Source organism: Cricetulus griseus, chromosome X (assembly GCF_003668045.3).
Source record: "Cricetulus griseus strain 17A/GY chromosome X, alternate assembly CriGri-PICRH-1.0, whole genome shotgun sequence".
NCBI classification, from domain to species: Eukaryota; Metazoa; Chordata; class Mammalia; order Rodentia; family Cricetidae; genus Cricetulus; species Cricetulus griseus.
In genome coordinates, this window is record NC_048604.1 from 87,298,767 (window position 1) to 87,321,078 (window position 22,312).

Sequence of the window (22,312 nt, forward strand, 5' to 3'; positions counted from 1 at the left end):
TTTTGCACAGTTAACTGAAATTCGTGGAGTTTGTCAGAATGGAAGTTCCTTTTGTTACTCAATTTCAGAAATTATAGGGAATCATTATACCTGTTGTTCTTTTTCTTCAGTCACTGTTTGTCTGCACTCACAGAGTCTATGACACAAATCTCTACCTCTCAAAGGTTTTTATAACTTGATCAACCTCATTCAATGCCCATGTGAATGAACTCTTACTCATTATGCAAGAACATTTGGGTGGTACTGATAAGATACCTTTGGGAAATAAAAAATCTGGCACAACCGATTAGAGTATGAGATCCTAAAGGTTTGTGCATTGTTTATATCTATAAACGTGCTACTGATATTCTCATTATATTTTCTTCAAACAACAAATATTAAAGTTAAGTGCCAAACATATAAGGACTAGGAGAATGTGATATTCAAGCTGAAAGAAAATTGAAAGACAGCATTCATGCATTATTTAATGTATGGTAGTTGAACAATTGCTGGATATAATAATTATTAGAAGCCATTTTGTCATCATGATATCAGGGACAGATGAGATGGGATTGGTTTTAATGATAAGCACCTAACAAGAGATGTATATCAGCCTCTTTAGTTTATCATTTACTTTATTTTCTTGGCTTGATAAGATGCTAATTATTTTTGTAATTGCTTACTAATTTACACAAATGAGAATTTTTACAATAAATAATTCTTAGTTCCTGTAATCTTTTGTCTAGATTTAAGAGCAACAAAAGTTAGACAAAATTATGTATGCTAACAAATAGATGAGGTAAGATGTAAGAGAAATTACAAGCTAAAGTGGCTAACTTAATGTGTAATTTTCAAAAATTCCCAAAGGAAGAACACACACACACACACAAACACATCTATATGGTTGATAAGCTCTTTACACTTACATTCAGTTTTTTTCTACTTCAGAGATTTGCTGTCAGAGTGCTTGATGATTTTTATAATTTAGAAGTGTTTTCAAAATTATAAATGTGTAAGAGTCATTTGTAATAGAGGGATAGCTGTATGTGGATAATAATTTTCTGTATATTGAAAATCTTAGCAAAATATACATGTCACCAAATTTCAAAACATGTACTTTTAGAATAACAGCAAAAATTAAGCATTTCCACTGGCAGAATATAATTTTCTGGGAGATACTTTGTAGCTATAAAGTGCTCTAATATTCCCCTAAAAGACATAATCAAGTTTGAGTAATTCTTGCCAGCTAACCTAAAAACAAGCTTGTTAAAATGACTCTCATATTTCTTGCATTAAACAAAAAACAATCATAAATTTATTTCAGTAGTTTTTAGTTATTAGTATATTTAATTTTATTTTTAACTAAAATTTTATTGTAAAGAACTTGTAAATAAAATGAGATTAGTCAGACCAAATACTTATACACCTCAATGTATGCAATTTATTTACTGTGTATCATTAGAAATAAAAGAGTGAAATTAATACCTTACATTGTAGTAGCAATTCTATTAGTTTTATATATTCCAAACATTAATGTCATATATGACAGAAAGGAACTCAAGTCATAAGACTGTTCAAAAATAATGAATAACATAGCACACAGTATACTTAAATACATTCTAGTGATATATTTTATTTTTTCCTTATGTATTCAGGCAGTATACTAATTATGTACAATAGAAAGATGTGAAACATTGTGCTCAGTATAATAAGTAAGTGATGCTCTGAATACATATCATGAGGCTAATTGGCTTAGTCATGAAGTTCTGAGACAATCTTTCAATGAAGAGCTAGGTTCATAGAGATGGAAAAAAAAAACAAACAGAAGGAGAAGAACATTGCAGGCAGAAGTAGAACACAAAAGCAAATGGTGATAAGCCAGGATGGATGTGCAATAAGTAAATCTAGAGAGCAAGAATGAACTGGCGATTTTAAGTGGTACAAGATGGTACAGAAAATTTTCTGGACAAATCAATGCATTTTAAAGAAGGCAAACTAGGTGCATGATTTGAAGAAGAAACTAAAAAGTGATTCAGAATGAACAAGGGTTTCAGCTAAACTCTTAAGCTAGATTGACCCTTTAGAATGACCTCTCTTTGGAGGAAATAAGGTTTAATTTTACATCTCTACTTTGTCCCACCACTGAATGCCAGCAACATGTAAAGGAAGAAAGAGAAGCTTAAAATAAGGCAGGTGTCTTTATCTGAAGGCTATCCCTTGAGAGAGCTTATAGCTTAATACTCTTAGCCACTTGAGTTCTTACCAACTAGAGGGACATCTCAGCCAATTAGCACAATGTCAGCACATCTGCCCATTTCTACTCATTTTTCAGGTTTAAGCTTAAGTCCTATTCCTTTCTAGACACATTTTGGATAGCCAGAAGTATTTTTCTCTAAAAAGAGCACATGTTTTTTTCTCTTTAACCTTCCATGTTCTTGTCCTCACCATCTGCTAACAGCATTGCTTAATCTGAAAGTATTCTTTGAGACAATGTAAAACCCCAAAAGCACTTTGGTTTTCACAGTGAGTAACAAATTAACTGATTATACTCTCAATAACAACTGAATATAAATTTCCCTTCAGTTATATCTAGAGGGGAAATTTCTGTCTTGATACATAAAGTTTCTGGGAGAATACCAACATAAATAACTAGTTACTACTTCCAAATGATATTATATAAAAATGTATAGTATTCTCTGGCTGGCCTGGCATTCAGTATGTAGAACAGACTGGAATTAAAATCACAGAGATACCATTATCTCCACCTCCTAAATGCTAGTATTAAAATGAATATGACACCAAATTCAGTTTTACAGTGTTTTGCAAAAGGCAGAGAAATGTTCATGTTTTGTTAATAGTTTACTTCATTTTTAAAATAAAGCAATTGTATTCATTCATGAAGAGTTGTTCAAAATAAATTATTTATTGTACTGAATTAGACTTCTATTAGTGGGTTAACTAACTTAAGGAAACAGTTCTAGATATGAGGAAAACTTTGCTCTTTCAATAATTGTATACATATTCTACAGAGCCTTAATAATTTCACCAGCTTTAAAATATTCTCTTTGTAATCCGGAGCATAAAAGTTTAATTTCCATTCATTACTGAGACAACTGATTTCACTCTCCTATTGTTTAAAACTTGCCCTTTGACTGTCAGTTTGCCTTTCATAAGTTTTATATAATCATTTTACATAAAGCTTGGGCTTTATTCAGAACATTTGCTACAAGGAATCTATTGTGCATATTCTATACTGCAAGTTTTTGGTGTAGATGAGAAGTAACTAAACAAATACCAATTGTATTCTACCAAAACTCTAATGAATTGAACTGCTTATATATCTCTTATAGTCTTTGAGTAAATTTATCTTATTTTCTTGATTGTAAAAATAGAGTCTAGAGTAATATAATCATTATATTGTGTCCTTATTAATTAGTCATTTTGTAGTATTTTATGCATGCAATTTATTGAAAACCAAGGATGAAGTAATTCCTATTAAAACACACACACACACACACACACACACACACACACACACACACACACACACACACACACACACACAATTCTCTGTTGAGTAACATGAATAATAAAAAAGCCAGAGACAGATATTGGCCAGATAAGCAAAGCAGCCAAGTCAGTACCTCTTACCTCCACATAGGCTGAAGCAATCCTGACTTGTATGTGGCTGGAGACTAATTGCCAGAATGTGGCTGGAGACCAAAATGCCCCAGACTGAATAGCTGCTCCTATTTTATATACCTCAAGTGCTGGGATTAAAGGCATGTGACCCGAAGTACTGAGATCACTTTGTGTGAGCTGTTTCTCCTTTAGACTGGATCAGTTTCATATAGCTCAGGGTGGCGTTGAACTAACAGAGATCCATCTGCTTGTCTCCTGAGTCCTGGGATTAAGGGTGTGTGCCACCACTGCCTGGCTATATGGCTATCTAGTATGGCTGCTGGGATTAATCGTGTGTATCACCACTTCCTGGCTCTCTGGTTTTCGGGTAGTTTTGCATTCTGAATGCCCAAGTAAGCTTTATTAAATCATAAGTAACATACCACAACACTGCTGCCTCAATGGTGATTGATTTTGGCAGATGTAATTAAGTAACTGAATCATCAGTGACAGGAGTTCACAGTAAAAAAAAGTCTCAAAACTCTGGAAGACACAAAACAAATCTTCAAAAATATTATCTTAGATGAAGCAAATAAATCTTCTTCAAAAAGGTCATGACTTTGAGGCTGGACAAAGGCAACCCAAAAGAAGAGAAAGACTCCTGAGAGCAGGCCCATGAATCACAGACCCACCTGTTCACATATTCAAGATTCCCATAAAATGCTACGCTAAAAGCTAGGTTCTTGCTTTATCTTATTATTTCTTTTTATTTTTTCATGTTTGGTTGTTATCTCTTAGAAGCCTGTTCTTTTCTAATGAGAGAGAGACAGAGTTGATCTGAATGGGGAGGGGAGTGGGAAGGGAAATGGGAAGAGTAGAAGAAAGGGAATCACTAATCAGGACATGTTATATGAGTAAAGAATCTACTTTCTATAAAAAGGAAAAATATGGGGGGAAAGGTCATCCTAATTATCTTTCTAATTTGTAAAAAGTAATTAGTATACTTTGTCTTTAATTCTGCCTGAAAATTGCCTGTAGAGATGCATACCACAGAGCCATCTTTTAGATCAGAATAAATAGCCTTTCACATGCTCAGATTACAGGTGCAGCATCATGCCTGGCTATCATGGCACTTTTAAAAAAGAATAATAGAACCAAATGGTAATATTTTCGTATGACATAAATTAGTATGAATATCTGATTCTCTCTCATACTAATGCTTGAGTTCATTTTTGTCACTATCCTAATACATTATTTTATCCAAATCAGAAGAATCACTGCTTTTCTTTTCCTTTTTTATGATAAATAATAGTTTAATGAAATTATATAATGTACAGAGTCCTCAAATGCTTACAATGAAAAAGCATCTAAATTTTATAACAAAAATGGTATATAATTTAAAATAAGGTAAATGTAATGCAAATATAAGAACAACAGCCATTTTGTAAATTTTTACCTATAAAATTTCCAGATTCTCACCAAATTTCCATGCTGGATGCTGGCCTTGAACTTACATTCCTTCCACCTTTGTATTTCAAATATCTGGGACAACTGGCAGAAGACAATCTGCCCAGCCTATGATGGTGTCTTGTGGTCTGTACTTCACCTAAAAGCTGTCTTGATGTCTATTGTCTGTGCTTCTCCAAAAGGATATGTTGAAGGCTGTAGTCTATCATGCAGCTTGGAGGCCTTGTGGATGCCCATGGTTTATGCTCCTGCTAGAGTCCATGTTTATTTCTGTGTTACTACCCAAGGACATGTGGATGCCCATGGCCTGTGCTACCACCTGAAAACATGTTGATGTTTGTGGGCAGTACTTTTTTTCTTTTATTTAAATGTGTTTTTCAGGTAGGTGTAAATTTAAAACCATATGAAAATTAACATGGAACAGGCCTACTTCTTAACTTTAAATTAGAATTTTGCTGTGGTAACTAAATCTTTTGTAGTTCTTCTATGATACAGGATCATACACATCAAATGAATTCATAACCTGAAATAAATTTTTACTTCTGTCATAATATCTCATTGTCCTTCTAAATGGAACAAATCCCTTAAACTTTCTATATTTCTATATTGCCAGCAAATGCTAGCAATCTACTATATGGACTAATATTGTCTCTAGAATATAAGTAGACTGTTGTTGAATCTGATGACTTATGCAGAGTTTTAAGAATATTGAACATCAAATGAAACTTTCCTCATAATACATCTAATGCATATATTTTGATGTGTTTAAAGATTGAAGTCCTTTTATGAGGAAGATATAACTAATAGATAATGTCTACAATTATCTGAATTCTTGCTGTGCTTCATGATAACTTACTCTCATGACCAGAATTTTATTCTAGTCTTGCCTGGAAGCTCAGCTATAAACAACAGGGTGTACATGTATTCTCCTTAATATGTTTTTCATGGGTAGCTGAATTTTACTGAGAGTGATTGATTTCTAACAGTGTGAATTCCAGGAAAATCAGATGGAAGATGTTTGTCATCATCTGTCATTGTCTGTTCATCATACCACCTATATTTTAGTGGTTATAAGGGAATTGGTACAGACTTCAGAAAGGACACATAAACATCACTTTTCAGCAGAAATATTGTTGAACACATTCCTGGGGTATAGCATGTTGAAGTTTGCAGACTATTGTGTTTTAAGCCTTTTCTAAGTTGACAAAATAAAGATTTATCTTGAATGTGGTAAATAGCTGCAAGTCCTTGATTGCCAGGACTCAGGTTATGCCAACTATCATGGATAAATTACACAAAGATATATGTGATAGCTGTTCTTGGTTGTGGACTTGGCTACATCTGAAATTATCTGCAGTCTAGAAATGGAGGGAACAACTGTGAGAGATTATATTTTGTTTGGTTTGAAGTTGGTTAATCTACTTATATTCCTCACTTTTGAGGTAAAAAGACACACACCACTGATCCAGATCTTGAGGTAGGAAGACACACCTGTAATCTGGGCCACACCTTCTGCAAGAAGCCTATATAAAGACATGGAAGAAGGAATCTTTTTCTCATAATTTGCTTGCCCTCATATTGCTATCACATCAATTCCTTCACTGGCATTGGAGCCTTCTTCTTTTGAATTGCAACATATACTGAAGATCAGCTGAGATATCCAACCTTGTGGACTGAGTAAATATTGGATTTTTGAACTTTCTGTTGACAGCCAGCCATTGTTGTATTAGTTGTACTGAAGCCTGTAAATCATTCCAATATATTCATTTCATATGTGAATATATTACAAATATAAGAGAATATATTTTATTAGTATATATGATACAATATATCAATATTAATATAATATACTTATATAGAGAGTGAGAGAGACAGAGAGAGGTTCATTCTGTAAGTTCTGTTATATTAGAGAACTCTGAAGATATAAATTTGATTTGTTTTCATTGATAAGTTTTTCAAGGCATTGTCAACTCTATATTCCTGTTATTAAGTCTGTCTTTAACTTTATCTTAGAGGACCAATGATATAATAAGATGATGAATGTATCCAGCTTGCACTCCATTCCTGGGACGGTCATGTCTAGGGAGGTATTCCAAATCTCAAATCACCTTGAAGCTAAGGAAAACAAATGAGGTGTGCATGAAAAAGAAGGATGGTATGGGAAAATTCTCTCACCTAATTAAACTTGGGGTCTTACTAACTTTCTCATGATTCCTTTCAACATCTCCTTTTTCTTTAGGATTAAAACTAAACCACATATTTTTTTGGTTTTTTTTCATTCATTTATGTAGCTCATAAATAAAGTCATGCACAATTATACAGAATACAGTATGTTCACAGTGGCATGGATAAATTAAACCAATTAATATGTTATTTCACACATATTCATCATTTTTATTTTGAGAACACTTAAAGTATACTATCTCACAACTTTTAAAATGTAGCATATTGTTATTAACCATATTTATCATGCTCTCAGTAGACCTCAAGACTTCACAGAGTCCTTGACTCTTGTCCAACTGAATCCAAGATGTTTCAGTGAGTGCTCACCTGTGCATGCCAATGTGATTTCATCTTTAGTAAGCAGTAAAGTTATATGCTTGCCAAAAAAAATGACACACTGGAAGACAAATGTCACACAATTTCAATTTTATGTGTAACCTAGAAATGATGAACTTATGGGAACAGAGAATAGAATTGTGGCTTTTAGGCTTCAATGTGGGTCTTTTAACAATGGGAAAATGATTGTTTTTTTTTGTTTTTTTTGTTTGTTTTTTCTAGACAGGGTTTCTCTGTGCAGCTTTGGAGCCTATCCTGGCACTCGCTCTGGAGACCAGGCTGGCCTCGAACTCACAGAGATCTGCCTGCCTCTCCCTCTGCCTCCCAAGTGCTGGGATTAAAGGCATGCACCACCAACGCCCGGCTCTAAATCACATTTTATGAGGAATGCCTTACATAATGTGAGGAGTGCTTATTTATTTTCTAGCGATAAATAAGGAAATGGTGGAAATGTTGAGCCATGGTGTAAAATCAATTGCCTCCAAAATTACATAATCTCTAAGGCATCTGAGTCCTCAGAAATGGAAAGAACAAGGCCTAAAGAAGGCTAATTAATGCATTTTGAATAACTTTTACTTTTATATGTATTCATTATAAAACAGGTCAAAGTTTCTGAAGAGATAATTTTAAGCATGGTGATTTGGAGCATAAAGTGTTTTGAAGACATACAATAAACACATAATAGAGTTCAAAGAATAAGGCAGCTCAGTTTTTATGCTTAATGATATTTCTGTCAAGAAAAGAACTGCATATAATTTATTTGCAGTAAATTTGGACTGTCTTAAATTTAGAATATGAATCCACCTAATTTGTCATGATGACCAATATTTCTCTTATTCTCTTGTCTGTCTTTCTTGTGAACAACATTATAATAAACAAACCATTATGCTTTGAATATGTAAATTAATTTAATTTTACTTTTTAAATTTCTTTTTGTTATAATTTTTATTTGAATTACAAACAAGATTGAATTACATGACAATCCCAGTTCCCTTCTCCCTCCCTTCCTCCCCTACAACCCCGCTACTTTTTAATGGTACTGGAAATACTACTTTCTCTAATTTACCTGAACACAAATCCATATGTTTTAATGAACATTTACATAATCATAATGGAAACAAAGTTTCTAGACATGATAGTGGCAGAGTTGTAGTGACAGTAGTTGACAAAATATCTGTTTAGGTAATATGTATGAACAACTTTCTTTCCTTTGTTAAGGAAAACAACAAAGCATTCAAGATGGCTTTTATTTAGAAACTATTGTAATGGAAAAACTGACTCCAGTACCTAATTTATTATAATTGCAGAGACAAAAACTCAATTATGGATAAGTGGGAATTCATTGCCAAAGACAAGTTAAGGAGATTAATAAATTAAAATTTCTGGAAGAAAATATAACATGTAGGACAATTATATGTCAATTTACTTTCTGTGTCTAGACTTAGAAAAGGTTAAGGTCTGACAAAGACAGTGTGGAGGGAATTCTCCAAATTTTGTCTGAAGAGACAAAGTTTAATACTTCTTACAATCCTGTCATAGCAGAGATTCTGTTTATAATCATACACCAGGTTCAAGTTTTGAATGAAAACTTAAGTCATATTCAACTACAGTGGACATGCAGTTCTGATCAAGTATATTTTCAATAAAGACATATCAGAGGGGGTTGTTGAATACTCTTATTATTTTTAAACATGATAATTTATTCCTTCATTGAACTACCCCACCTCTACCAACAATCTGAAAAATTTGAATGTTTAAATAAAAATCACACTCTATTCTACTTAATTTCTTTATATTTATATTTATATTTATATAGGCGATCACAGTGGGTTTACAATTGCAAAACCAAAAATTCAAAGCCAATGCAAAAGAGTGAAGGATATTTATTACCTTTACGTAGCCCAGCACGGCTCTCAAGTAAGTTGTGCTTTCCTCTAATAGAGAGAAGATGTAGTATTTATTAAGAGGGCCTGTGCACCTGCTTAATATAAGATACATACTTTTGAGCATGTTCAGTAAGGCCATAATTCAAGAATAAAAGGCAACAGTAAGGAATGCCCCCATGCATGTTGGTGCAATAATGTAAAGGTGGTGGGCAGATGCTCAACAGGAATGAAAGTTTGCTCGCCACCTCTTTCTTCCATCATCAGTTACCAACAACTCTGGTGCACTAGGAGAAAGAATGAAAAGCTGAGATCAGCCAGTGTGTTTTGACAAGATTAATGCTTTTCCCAGTCCTTTGCCCTAGCAGTTTCAGTCTACTTGTTCTTATTATAGTAATAAACAGTTCTCTTTCCTTGTTCTCCTTCTCTGTCCTTCCTCCAACTCTACCCTCCTGATAGAGGGAGCCTTTATGAACTTAACTAGAGACCTGGCACTAGGGAAATTCCCAGGAATCCCACCTAAGTATCTAAGCAATAGTGGAAAGGTTACCTTAAGTGCTCTTCCCCTATAATGAGATTGAAAACTACCTTAAATATCATTATAGAACCTTTATCCAGTAGCCGATGGAAGCAGAAGCAGAGATTCACAGTTAAGCACTGATCCAAAGTCCTGGAATCCAGTTGTAGAGAGGAAAGAGTGATGAGCAAACCGGTCAAGGTCATGCTAGGGAAACCCAAAGAAACTGCTGACTTGAACAAGTGGGAGCTCACAGAATCTGGACTGACAGCTGGGGAAGCTGCATAAGACCAAACCATGGCCCCTGAATGTGGGTCTCAGTTGAGGGGCTTGGGCAGTCTATGGGCCTCTGGCAGTTGAATGAGTATTTATCATCAGTTCATGAATGGGCTTTGGCAGCCCATTCCCTATGGAGTGATACACTCTTTCAGCCTACACAAAGGGGGAGGGTCTCAGTTCTGTCCCCAATCATGTGACAGACTTTGATGATACCCATGGGAGGCCTCACCCTCTATGAGGAGTGAATGGGGCTTGGGATGGGGAGATGTTGGGGGGTTTGGAGGAAGGGAGGAAGAGGGAGCTGGGATTGGTATGTAAAATAAGATTGTTTTTAACTTAAATAAAAAAATTGCAAAGTAATAGTCCTCAAAATTTTTTATTTCTGGGCAAGGAAAGACTCTCTGGGAGACAGATAAAATAACTCTTTAATAGGTTTCCTTTATTTTTATGTCTAATAACATTTTTGTAACTTGCTTGAGCAAGGGAGTCCCTAATTAATAATTCTAATGTGTAACCTGGAAGATGGACAACAGACTCACTGGGTAAGAGTATTTGCTTCACAAGCAAGAGGAAGTGAGTTCAGATCCAAGTATCTTCATAGAAAGCTGGTGTAAGAGGCAGAGACACTGAGACCTGTTGGCTGCCATCCTAGCTTCACATTCAGTGAGAGACACTTTCTCAAGGCAATAAGGGAGACAGTGACAGTGCAGAAAACACAATGTTCTGTTCTGACTTCTGCACTGTACACAGGTACTTGTGCAGACATACTACACTCACCTATGTGTACACACACACACACACACACACACACACACACACACACACACACACACACACACACACACCTGTGTGTGCTAAGAGAGAGCTGCCTAGGAATAAAACAAATTTCCTTTAATATGGGGATGTTGGGGAGAAATAAGAATACTCTTAATATAGATGTATGACTCTATAAATTTGAAAGGGTCATGTAGATAAATCATTCCCTCCCCTCAAAAAAGGACAGACAAGAAAAGGTGCTTTATTAGTAAAAAAATAAATGATTCACTGCCACAGTAATAACACTTTCTTGGATGGTATTTAAAACATGTAGGAGGAATATTTGTTTGAATGATATGAATATTTAAATTCTTAAAGAAGAGATACTTAATCTCTTTCTATGTAAGTAAGCTTACTGGTAAAACAGACACCTCCTCACAAATTTTTACTCCACATCATTCATATTCCTGTCCTCAAAATCAAAGTACTGAGGCTTGTGTCTTGTGAATGCTCATAGTGTATTCTTCCTTAATACAGTATGGTAACACTCCATCACTACTTTTTCAAAGTTTCCCTTTTCTCCATCACTCTTGATAATAACTGGGTTTACAACAAATATAGTGTTTTGTATCATATGTATGTAAGTATGATAATAGAACTGGAACTAAATCTTGATTCACAAGTACCGTGCTTTCAAGTAAAAAGAGCAGTCATGCAGTTTCCTTCATCAGAGAGTTTTTGATGTTTAATGACACTGTCTGCCATGTAACCATCAGAAATTTGTCTAAGTCTTCTCCATTTGTGATTAACATGCATTCAACAGTTAATATATTTAAGATACTTGATTAAAATCTGACATACTGAAAACTTAATAAATGATGGCTGCCATCATTCACACTCAGAGACATTAAGTGATGATGGATTTTTTTTTGCTCCACAGTAAATGGTAATATTCTGCATTAACATTACTTAAAATAGAAGAATATTTTGAAAACACATTGTATAATTCATTTCTGGCTGTATAATTTGTCCTAGAAGATCTCAGATGCATTCCTTGTTACAATTTTATAAAGGTCCATGAATTTCCTACAAGCTATTGTTCTGTATAATTATACTGGGCTTTATGTTTCTACATAAAACTTTATTGACATGATAATTTTATAGCTTCTTAAAAGGAAGTCATATGATTTCATGGATCGATTAGAGGTATGCTTCTGGCAACACCAATTGACCACTAAAAATGTGAGCATTTGAATAGAGTTCTTGTACATATATTAAGTATCCTAGTATTTTTTATTTATAGGAGGGATATGTTCAATATTAAATTCCTGTGGACATGATTTATTATATTGCTTTGCATTTCCATAAATTTTACACGTGGTTTGTGAGACTGAAGAATGTAGAAACTCCAACATAATGAAGTTGACTCAGAGACAGTGACCTCCTACACTAGGATTTATGAAAACATTCTAGCTAAAAATTAGAGGTACAAATTATACACCACAAACTCAATTAATTATAACTCAATTGAGTAAAAACTAGATAAATTGGAAATCAAAACATAAATATTAAAACCATACAATATGTCTATTTTGTCCCGAGTTTTAATTTTAGTGAGTTTTAATTTATATTCTATATACCTTGTAGTTATCTATCTTATTATGAAAATGTATGGGAGGGATTTCTGTACTCTGTCTTATTCATCTTTTCCTTTATGCTTCATGAACTAGTAAATAATATTAAAGCAATGGTTGGAAGGAAAATATTTATAATAGTAATAGTGGTTAATACAGAAAAGTTGTATCTTCATAGGGGGACTAACTTACTTTGACTGCCAAGGAAATTGAAGTACATCAGGGCAAAGAACTCTGTAAAGCACTATCATCTTAATTAGAAGTTGAAAGCAAAAAATAAAAAACAGAAGTTGAAAGCTGCAGGGTAGTGGTGACATATGCTTTTAATCCCAGCATTTGGGAAGCAGAGGCAGGTAGATCTCTGTGAGTTGGAAGACAGCCTGTTCTACTGGTCCACAGAATGAGTTCCAGGACAGCCAGGACCACACACAGAAACCCTGTATCTAGAAAAAAATTCCCAAAACAAACAAGCAAAAAAAGAAGTCAAATGCTAAAGGAGACCATGTCAATATGATGAAACACAAGTATAAAAAGTAAGCTGCTGTGTTCAGTCATGTTACATGTAAATGTATATAAAATGACAAGTTTCTCTTGTCATTTTATATACATTGATATACATTGAAACATTGATTCTTCCAAGTTCTATAAGGATGCACTGTTTTACTTTGTATATTATATATAAAAGATTAGCTTGAAAAATCCATTTCATTTTGTCACTTTGGGAAATAAAGTTACTTCTGGTCATTTGAAATGTGTCCTGGTTATTATTTTGTGAATATTCTGTAATGTAGCAACTGCCATGTTCATGGATGTATATCACAATTAATATTTAATTGAAGGTCTTTTTTCAGCAAAATCAAACAAAAACAAAAGAATGGAGTAATGATAATTATTAATAGTCTAATGTGTATTTTAAAGTTTTCTCTCTTTTTATTGATTTTTAATTTTTACATGCATAAAATACATTTTCTTTTCTTCAACACTGAAAAATATTTATTTATAAAAAATACAATGGGGTAAATTTATGCTGATAAACGAGGCAAAAATGCAGTTGAGGCAAACAGAGAGACTCTACAGCAATACATTGGCACAAATGAAATCTGCAGGCACACCACTCAAACCTACATGTCTGCGGCCATTTTTGTATACATGCCCTTAGAAGCGCCACTCGGAAAAGACCTTGTCAGTTTAAGAGAATGAGTACACATATAATCACAAATGCACATTTATCGTGACTTTATTTAGAACTCAGCAAGCAGTACTGCAGAAAACCATCCATGTGTCAGGTTCTAAATGCTGCATCTTAGATTTAGTTGGCAAAGATCACATTTAGCAAATCATTTTAGTCTTCCATGTACAATCCAGATACTCACTAACCTATAAAAAAGAAAAAAGTAGGTTCCTATTGTTTGAAAATACCAGTTTAAGTGTAAGGTTGCAAAAAAAAAATGCATAGATCTCCACTAAAAGATTTGGCTGTCCTTTCACAGCTTTCCTTTTTATTTCCTACTCAAGTTATTGGTTAAACTGTAGGATTTCACTGTTACAGCAATAAAAGGCAACCATTTAGGGAAGAGGCAGAAAAAGGGAAAAGGAATGTATGTAAGGCACTTTTTTTTAAAGGTACAATAAGCATAACAGTGTTTTAGGAAGACGAGAATTACTCAAGGCTAGCTTGGGTCTCACTGAATAAAAACAATGCACTAAATACTGTGCTCCTGTGTGTGACTAATAATCAATGCCCTGGTCATCACCATATTGGTACTCTCTGGCATAGTCATCTGGGAACTCGCCATGATAATCATCAGGGTATTCTGCCTCATAATCACTATCACTGATTTCCCATCCATTTGTTCCTGTGCCCTGGCTTCTTTTGTGAATGACAGGTTCTATGGGGGTGGCACAGTACTTGGGGGTCATACACTTGCCGCCCAAGCGCATACACATTCATTCCTTTCCGGGAAGCAACTTTGTTGGTACCCATCTGTAAAGAAATGATCGAGTTGTCCAATGGCTGTAACGTCAGCTTCAAGTCGTAGATGTCTCTTCTGGTACCCAGTGCTAACATCTCAGCCTGGCTGGCTCTGCTGTTGGTGCCCATCTGCAGACAAATCGTGGTCTGATCAAAAGGCTTGTCAGTCTGCATTTGGGAATCATAAAGATGCCTCCTGGTCCCATAGGCCACAGTCCCTGCCTGGCTGGCACACTTGTTGCTTCCCATCTGTAAACCAATTACACTTTGGCCAGCCTTTGCCTTCATCTAAATGTCTTGTTTGTTTCTCTGAATACTTAACTCCAATGCCAATGGTTGTGTGGAACCCTTTTGTTTTTGCCAGGCCTGCTAGAGACACAAGCTTAGTCTGAACCTGTTTTTTTCCTTTTTATATTTAAATTAGAAACAAGCTTGCTTTACATGTCAATCCCAGTTCCCTCCCCCTCTGCTCCTACCCTGCCCCGCCAAGTAAATTTTCATCAAGTCAAACTCTCCATTCTCCTTTCCAGCTTCTTCCTATCTCCACTATTAGTCATGAGTTATCCACTACCTTCTTCTAACAATTGTTCAAAATATTTGAAATTCTCTACACTACAGAACATTCTCATTAAAGTAGAATTTATCTCAAATATATACTATGAAAAGGTGCATTATATATAACAGTAAATTCCATAAAAGTAATAGCCCAGGATGTTTAATGTCATAATGACATATAATTACCCAGAAAGAAGAGGTTTCAACTAATTGTTATAGACAAAGTATAGGAACATTGTCTTGTAAAATTTGAACTACTGTCTTGATTTAGTTTGATTTTAACCACCAAATAACTTTAATTATTAAAATTTACAATTCCTGCCAATACACAGAAATCATAATGTGACCATAAAACTAACACAATACTTTCTATCACACGTTTCAAATGCTATTAAGTGTACAAGGTATGAGATAAAGATTTTAGAAGTTTTAGTTATAATACAGAGTACTACAAACAAAATATATGTCTGAAATGGTAAAGAAAGTATGTCTGAAATGATGAATAAAATGAAGTAAAATTCAAAGTAGTTATAATTTAAAGAATAAAATATGAAGTGTTAATCATGGAAAAACTAGTAAACAATTGTTTTGTTGAGTATAAAACAAAAGAAAATTTAAGCTTTCTATTTTTCCAAGTATGCAAAAATATTTTTTCGAATTTTCACTCATAATTCTTATTAAAACTTTTAAGTTGAAACAATTTTCAAATTATTTTTAAAAATAAGCATATTACTGTTTTCTATTTCAGAGACACATGTTCAAAGGGTGTACCATCCTATGATAATAACCTCTCTCATCAAAAGGATTTACTGACTTCAGAATTTGATAATTAGGAAATGTCATGGGCAGGAACTGTTTAGTTTCGCTTTAATTAAATACCCAAGAAAATTTTTGGCATTTCTTGAAATTTTTATGTTTTTCATCTTTCTGAGAATATTTTCAACTACAGAAATAAAAATACAAAGCTTCTGGAGTCTTTCTGTATACACCATTATTTTTGCATGTATTATTGATGCTTGATTTAAAGTGATCATATTAGCATAGTTATGTTCAGGTTGTATAGCATGAAGCAGTCACAGCCAGTCTTCTGGAACTCAACACCATGCCAAGATGCCTACCCTGAGCTTGGGCAACTGGAAGTCCTCTCCTGGTCAAGTGACTAAGGTTTTGAAGTTTGCTGTGTACATTGGGTATTGTAACATTGTCTTTACCCATGTGTAAAAGCATGCAAAGGAAGTAGGAGTGGCTCTCCAAGAGAAGTTCAGAGAGCAGCACCAGGAGGCCTTTATCATCAGTGAGCTGTTATGTACATGGTACAACAAGTGCACAGTGAAAGGAGACTACTAGAAAATGCTTAGTGACCTGAAGCTTGACATTCCAGTATTTCACCTTGTTTTTCACATTTGGAACCCTAACATTACCAGCGATGCTACTTACCATGGATTTGTAGCCGTGAATCTCTCCTGTGCTCTAATGTTTGAAAAGCTGAGACAGCCACTTACAGTTGATGTAGTAAGTAAGAAAGAGGCAATCAGTTGGAGAGGCACATTTGAGCAGAGTGGAGATCTGAAATGGCAGCCTTTCAAATGCGCTTGCCACATGTTGGAGCCTCTACCAGTTCACTATATCCCTTAAATGTGGAATTTTAACCACTTCTGCTTCTCCTTCCCCACCAAAAGGCAAAATGTAAGGAAGCTACTTTACCTCATGGGCTGCTTGCCTTCACTTACCCATTAACCAGGCACTGAGCTTCAGGGTTTGCATAGCAGGTAATCAGCACTAGAAGTTGGCCCTGACAGAATCAAGTCCTGGTAGGTACTGCTGTGTCTCCCAGAGTGGCATTCATAAATACTTTTAAAAAAAGTGAGAGTGATGCTGTTCCAAGTTGCATCCTTGTTCATTGCAGAATTTAAAAATGGTTTATCTCTTGATCCACTTGCCTAAATTCACCATTTTCTACCCCTGGCCCCCTAACCCTTAGACTCTCTGAGTTTCACTAGGAGACATTACTGTATGTCTTCCTTAAGCTGTACCAAGTCCTCATCCTCCATTGCTCCCAGGACTCAAGAGGAATTTATTTCTGTGCTGTCAGCTTCCTGTTTGGCTCAGTATAGTCTCACTCTGCCATTATGCAAATGGAGATCAAAGCAATTCTGACTGTCCAGGAGCTATCTCACTTTCTGCTGTGTGGATGACCACATAAAAAAGCAATTTTAGTGTATTAATCATGGATAATTATAAACTATGAACTTAAGTGCAAGGAGTTTATTACAATGTATCTTTACTAAAACAAAAGGATGTATGGTGTTCACAAATTATGAAAATAGTGTAAGAACTGTACATTGTGAGCTCTGTTTATTTTTCTCTTGTACCATATGAAAGCATATAAAAATATCAAAAAAGCTGATGTGCAGGGATTTTGCCTTATTTGTCTGTAACATAACTGCTTCTTGGAGCTTTGAGATATTTTATCCTGTATTCTTGTTTGAGTCCCTCCTCTATTTAAGACATAGCCATGGAATCTACATGTTTATGGAATAGTCTACCCTTTGCCTGCAGGTCAGTTGTAATAAATCTAGGATGTAGGATGTGATGATGAAAAAAAAGAATTGCCACGGTAATGGTATCTCTTCAAACAATAGAAATCCTATAAGATACATATTCTGCAGATACATGGATGGTCATGGGGCAGTTAGTGGATCTGGCCAGTTAGTTAGCCTGGTCAAAACAATTCATGTCTCTAACTTCAACTGAGCATATCATAAATAAACCATGCTTAAAATATAAGTACACAGTTAACCAGATTGTCACCCATAACTAACTCAGGTATTCCCATTCCTAAAGAGCCACTTTGGAAATCAGTATGGTGATTCCTCAGGAAAAGGGGAATCAGTATACCACAAGATCCAGCAATTCCACTCTTAGGCATATACCCAAAAGAAGCACATTCATACAACAAAGGCATCTGTTCAACTATGTTCATAGCAGCACTATTTCTAATAGCCAGAACCTGAAAGAAACCTAGATGTCCCTCAACTGAAGAATGGATAAGAGAAAATGTAGTACATTTATACCATGGAGTATTACTCAGTGGAAAAATACAATAGAATCTTGAAATTTGCAGGCAAATTGACAGAACTAGAAGAAAACATTCTGAAAGAGGTAACCCAGCTATAAAAAGACCAACATGGTATACACTAACTTATATATGGATTTCACACATAGAGCAAAGGATTACTAGCCTACAATCCACACTGCTAGAGAAGCTAGGCAACAAGGAGGACTCTGATGGAGACATACATGGTCTCCTGGAGAAGGGGAAATGGACAAAATCTCCTGAGCAAATTGGGACCATGGGGGTAGGGGAGAGGGAACTAGGAGAATGAGAAGGGGAGAAGAGCAGGGGTGATAAGGACATTAGGGAGAAGAAAGGTTTTGTAGGGAGAAGAATAGAAGAGAGTAAAATAAGAGATAGCATCAGAGAGGGAGCCAGTATAGGTTTAAAGAGAAATCAGGCAGTAGGGATATGTCTGGAGATCTACAAGTATGACACCAACTAACCATCTAAGCAACAGTGGAGAGGCTACCTTGAATGCCCTCCCCTGATAATGAGATTGATGACTAACTTATATGCCATCCTAGAGCCTTCATCCAGCAGCTGATGGAAGTAGAAGCAGATACCCACAGATAAACATTGAACTGAACTGGAATCCAGTGGCAAAGAAGGAGGAGTGATGAGCAAAGGGGTCCAGACCAGTCTGGTGAAACCCACAGAAACAGCTGACCTGAACAAGGGGGAGTTCTAAGCCCCCAGACTGATCACTGGGAAACCAGCATGGAATTGATCCAGACCCCATGAATGTGAGTGTCAGTGAGGAGGCCTCGGAAATCTGTGGGACCTCTTGTAGTATATCAGTACTTATCCCTTGCATAGGAATGGACTCTGGGAGCCCATTTCACATGGAGGGGATACTCCCTCAGCCTAGACACAAAGAGGTGGGTTTAGGCCGTATCCCAAAGGATACGACAGACAAAGGATATGACAGACTCTGAAGATCCCGATGGAAGGCCCCACCCTCCCTGGAGAGCAGAAATAGTATGGGATAAGTACGGTGTTAGTGGGGGGCAAGGCAGGAGGGGAGGAAGAGGGAACTGGGATTGACATGTAAAACAATCTTGTTCCTAATTTAAATAAAAAATGGAGAAAAAAAAGAATCATGGTGACTGCCTAATGTCCCTTTACTTCTCTGATAGTTCCTGGGACAAGCCTAAGTATCTTTGTATCCTTAAATATCATAGGATCAAGGTGATTGCAGCCAAATACAATAAAACTACAGAACATGTGCTAATCAGATTCCTCATACATGGAAGGTTGGTGGTGATCTCCAAGTCTATGACACCAGAACACATTTCTGAGAAAATTAAGGTTTTTGACTTCAAGCTGAACACAAGGACATGACTACCCTACTTAACTACGACAAGCAGTGGAGGGTCTGTGCCTCAATGAGACATGCCAAACTCAAGGATTATACCTTTGATGTAGATATTTGAAGCCATGGATGTCTGCTTTTCCTCAAGTAATGTGCACATGTTCTTCCTGCCTTCTTACTTTGTCCTTGAACATACATTGTGGCCTTCCTTGTGGGCACAGGGCAGCACCTTTTAGACAAGACACTAAGAATTTATTAGCTTGATGCAGGCTCAGTCCAGCCATGTCAGTTGATTAGTTACTTCTTTCAGTTTTTCTTTGTCTTTTTCCTTATACATCTGGGGGATATTTAACCTGTTTACCCTTTGCTGACTAAAGAGAAACAAGATCTATAGACAAAAGAGTGCAACTGATAGTTGGGTTTTGAGTATTTGGAACTACAATCCTGTAGGAGTCAGAATTTCTTGTGCACAGAGATAAGTACTGGAGAAGCCAGGGAAATTAATCACACATCTCACCTCTTTAATGGAATGAGGTGTGCAGCTACTCTTCCTGGGATGCCAGGAATGATGGATTTTACAACCTGGTGATCTTTTGCTGTCTGGTAAGACAGGCTCTGTCCATATCTTCCAGAAATTTTGTTTCTACTTCTCAGACCATTTTCCCCTAGATAATGATCATTGCTTGTAGACTATAAAGCCCACTCATATAAGTGATGTTAGTTGTGCTTTACAACAGTCTAAGTGACTTCTATGTTACCTTAGGGCCAAGATAATCCTGTCTACCACAGGCATTGTGTTTACCTCAGTCATTCTCCCTAGATCATTATCCTGAGCATGGTTTCTAAGTCAACAACAACAACAACGAAAACAAAAACATATATGGATAGAGCTATATGCACTTTGCTTAGAACTTCAACATAACCGTGACTTAAGCTTTGTTGTATTCATGGGGCTAAGTTAAGAGGGTTTTTTTGTTTTTATGTTTTTTTGAGACAGAGTTTCTATGTGTTGTTTTGGAAGTTGTCCTAGAATTCACTCTGTAGACCAGGCTGGCCTTGAACACACAGAGATCTGCCTGCCTCTGCCTCCTGAGTTCTGAAATTCAAGGCATGTGCCACCAACACCCAGCGAGCTAAGTTAATTGTTACCTGAATATTTTTTCCAAAATTGTGCTATCTTTATATATAACTGTCCCTCGCGCTTTGTATTTCTCGCCAGCAAGAAATCATACGCAGGACACTCGGATCCTTCTGCAGGAAAGCTTTAATGCGTCTTGAGAGGAGAGCATAAGCTTACCAGAGCGGAGACACTGAGCCAAGAATCCCGTCCCCTAATAAAGGCTGGCAGCCGCCGCCTGGGACGTGTCACCCTATGATTGGCTGCAGCTCATCCGGCCATATGACGCCACGGAATAGGCAGAGATCAAGGAATGGAAAATTACCCAGCGCCTGCGCAATAATCTTGTTTACATTTGGTGCCTGTCGGATGCAGGCGCCATCTTGTAATGGAGAATGCAGGGACGGCTCCCTACATATCCCCCTTTTTTATTAATTAATGAAAAGGCTTTATATTATTACAAGCAAATAGGTCACCCATATGTTGAGGGATAGAGGCAGAGGTTGTACCTTCCCAATCAAATATTAAGACTGTGTACAAGAGTCGCCATCAGGCTGTTAGCTTGACCCGAAGCACTCTCGACCTGTCCTCTGCCGTTTTTCTGGGAAAGGGAGTCTCAGGGCAGGTAACCCTTATGCAGGTCAACGTACCTCCCAGAGAAGCCTGTATAATAGGCAACTCTGTGCGATGCCTTTGCTCAGCATCCCTCATGGGCTGCTCAAGCCAGGCACTCTACCCTGTGCAATGAGCCTAGGCTCCGGGTGTGCAAGAGCTGTCTGGCCAGCGGCCTATTGCTTAAGCATAGTTATCCAAATATCAGTGGAAGCCCCTTGTTCCAAAGCTACAAGCGCTTGGGCGATAACCACCTTGTCTCTCTTAGTTTGAGCCCTGAGCCTACAGACCAGCCAGAGAAGCAACATCAATCCGCAGCAAACGGCTGCACCAAACAATCCCACCTCCACCCATTCCTTAAAATAGGAGACAGCTGAAGCAATCCATGATGACAGTCCCTCCGTCAAGGACAGGAGTTAATCTGGATAATAGCGGCTCTCAACTCCCGGGGAGAGGGTGGAGTTCCGACTTTTGAGGGTCCAAAGGGGCTCTTCGGGTGAGTCTTTCCGGGATCCACAGGGGATTCTCTTCATCCTGTGGAAAAACACATATCGCTCCCCTGGATCTTATGAGAATAGGATCCGGGCCTCTCCAAAGACCAGTTAAGACATCTTTCCATTTTACCATCTCCTCTGAGGTATGACGCTTGGCCGCTGTATGGCCCTGAGCGTCGGTGTTTAGAAAATTAAGGGTAAAGAGTGCCATGGATATTGCAACTCTTGGCACCGAGGGTAGGGATGCTCCCATTCCCTCCTTTTGTTTGATTAAATAAGACTTAAGTGTGTGATGGGCACGTTCCACAATGCCTTGTCCTTGAATTTGATCTGCCAGACCAGGCAGGCCTTGAATTCATAAAGATCCATCTGTCTCTTACTCCCGAGTGCTGGGATTAAAGGCGTATGCCGCCAACGCCCAAAACTTAAAGGCGTGT

The 22,312-nt window shown here is 36.6% G+C and overlaps 1 pseudogene; it reads right to left on the minus strand.

Moving 5' to 3' along the window:
- Window positions 1-14,423: 14,423 nt before the first annotated feature.
- LOC100773364 lies at window positions 14,424-22,128 on the minus strand (annotated as a pseudogene).
- Between the last annotated feature and the right edge of the window lie 184 nt (window positions 22,129-22,312).